Source organism: Pipistrellus kuhlii, unplaced genomic scaffold, assembly GCF_014108245.1.
Source record: "Pipistrellus kuhlii isolate mPipKuh1 unplaced genomic scaffold, mPipKuh1.p scaffold_m20_p_3, whole genome shotgun sequence".
Taxonomy (NCBI): domain Eukaryota; kingdom Metazoa; phylum Chordata; class Mammalia; order Chiroptera; family Vespertilionidae; genus Pipistrellus; species Pipistrellus kuhlii.
In genome coordinates, this window is record NW_023425529.1 from 39,909,561 (window position 1) to 39,911,914 (window position 2,354).

Below are 2,354 nucleotides of genomic sequence, written 5' to 3' on the forward strand. Positions count from 1 at the left end.
CAACCACCTCCCCCGACCCCTGCTATTTGAATCTCTACTATCTGAATCTTTCCTACCAGAGAAGCAGGGAGAAGGAACTATAAGAGAAGGGGAGAGGATGTGTAAAAGAGTGGCAAGGGAGAGTCTCTCACTGACTACCAATGGGGTGACCTCAACCTTAGGGCATTGTGTCCCACTCACACAGTTAGTGCCTAGGAGTAAGTTAACTAGGCTAGCATTTCCACTCTCAATCCCTCATCACACTATGAATGTTGTTGTACAGAGTGGCTTGCTTCACTGCATGAAATAGATTACATCACTGTATGACGTAGATTACATCACTTGGACTCGAGTAAAGAACTGATTGTACCCTCTCCTGTGTTTGGGTGTGTTGATTTGAGGAAGTGGTAGGACATGTCCTCCCTCACCTTCCCCAGGCTGTTATCTGGACCCTTCAGTGCGAATGGTGGGTTGAGAACAGGGCTGCTTTTGAATCAAATAACCATTAGGGAGACTTTGTCTTTTAGCCATTCTATTCACTCCAAGGTAAAGATTTATTTAATTTTTAAGAAAATTGTATATTGTAATATTATCCATTTCTAAACACATCTCCCCACTCCCATGAAGAATGTTAAATAAATTAGTTTGTCAGTAATTTTTTTTTGTTAATCCTCACACGATATTTTTTTTGCCAGTGATTCCCCCCCGCCCCCCCAAAAAAGCACTGTTTTTATTTATATAGAGCCCACTCAGTGCAGGAGGAGTGGGAGAGGTTCCTTTTTCAATCCAAGGGCCTCCATAAGGTTCATCTGTTGTTACCAAACACACAGGTAAGTGGCGTAATGGATTTGGTAAACTGACCACAATGTTTAGTCTCTCTCTGCTAGAGCAACAAGATAAGTGTCACTCTCTGCTTCTGTAAGAATCCTGAACTTAGGGTTTTCAACTGTAACTACTCCAACTTCTATTTCTGAAGGTTTGAAATAAATGGATAGAACAGTAGATAGGCAGGTAATCGCAGTTTCCACTAGACAGTTCAAATGTCCAATCAAATTTCTTCTTCACATTTTTTTCAAGAAAGCTGGTTGACTCAGCTTGTTCAACACCTGCCACAGAGGCTTTAAACCCACAGTGGTAACTTGCAGGATCACACTTGTAACCTGAGGGCCTTGTTCTTCATCTATACCAATTAAAATCATATAACAACCAAGGGGCCTCATTTCGGCATTCTGTGTGTAGACCTTAGAAATATCAGCAATTTTTTCACACAGCATGTCCACAGGAATCTCATAGTCATACTTGAATTTCCAATTAGCTGCCTCATAGTGTGCCCTCTGTACCTGGGATCTGCTATCAGCTGTCATTCTTGTCATCACACGGCCAGTGTTTTTGGTTATCTTGAATAAGTGAGTGACTGTGCTGGAACCCAGTAATTTGTTTGGTACTTTCTTCTATGTGACAATTACTGCACAGTCTTCCCATCTGTCAGCTACTGATGTAAGGCCACCCTGGTTAATAGCCTTAAAAGCATTTGGTAAAGTTGGCCCTTGGGTTAAAAAATGGTAATGTGGCTGTGAAAACCAGCTCTGGAACCATGGGACATGTTGATGCAGCCACTACTTCTCTTGCCATTGATTTTTTAGAGAGAATGCAAGGGAGGGAGAGAGACAGAGAGAAAGAAACATCAATGTGAGAGAGACACACATCAGTTGATTGGCTCCTACATGTGCGCCCACCAGGACCAGGGATTGAGCCTGCAACCAAGGTATGTGCCCTTGACCGGAATCAAACCCACAATCTTTCAGTCCATAGGTTGACGCTCTAACCACTGAGTAAAACTTTCCAGAGCTATGTAAGTAATTTTGACCATACCTACTTTGAGTCATGCCAGGGCGTTTCTCTAAATTGAAGATGAACAAGGACCAATTAGTTTATGATATGTGTTGAAATTATAGGATCCTACAAAATAAAACCTTCAATGGTTAGAACATATTGTTCTAAAGCTTATGAAGTTTTCAAATACTGATGGGAAGAAAACAATTTAAATGATTGGATTTGCTATTATTAGTTTTAAACCTTAGGTAAAATATCATTTCAAAACCACAGCCTTTGAGTGTTACTAGATAACGTGGGCAGAAGTGGCGAGCAACATGCCAGTATACCTACCATAGCTTGAGACCTCATTCTGGGAGAGAAAGTTTGGGTTTGGAAATTATTATAGACAATTTATTTTTCTGCCATTTGCCATTGTCACCTCATTTAATCCACAAACTATGTTATTCAAACAAAAATTTTTCAGGGAAGAATGAATCCATAAAACACAGGCACTATATAGGATTTTAAAATCATAAAAAGTACACATTACAGGGAAGTCG

At 40.4% G+C, this 2,354-nt stretch overlaps 1 pseudogene; it reads right to left on the reverse strand.

The window, feature by feature from the left end:
- Window positions 1-695: 695 nt before the first annotated feature.
- On the reverse strand, window positions 696-1,595 carry LOC118730302 (annotated as a pseudogene).
- Window positions 1,596-2,354: the final 759 nt, after the last annotated feature.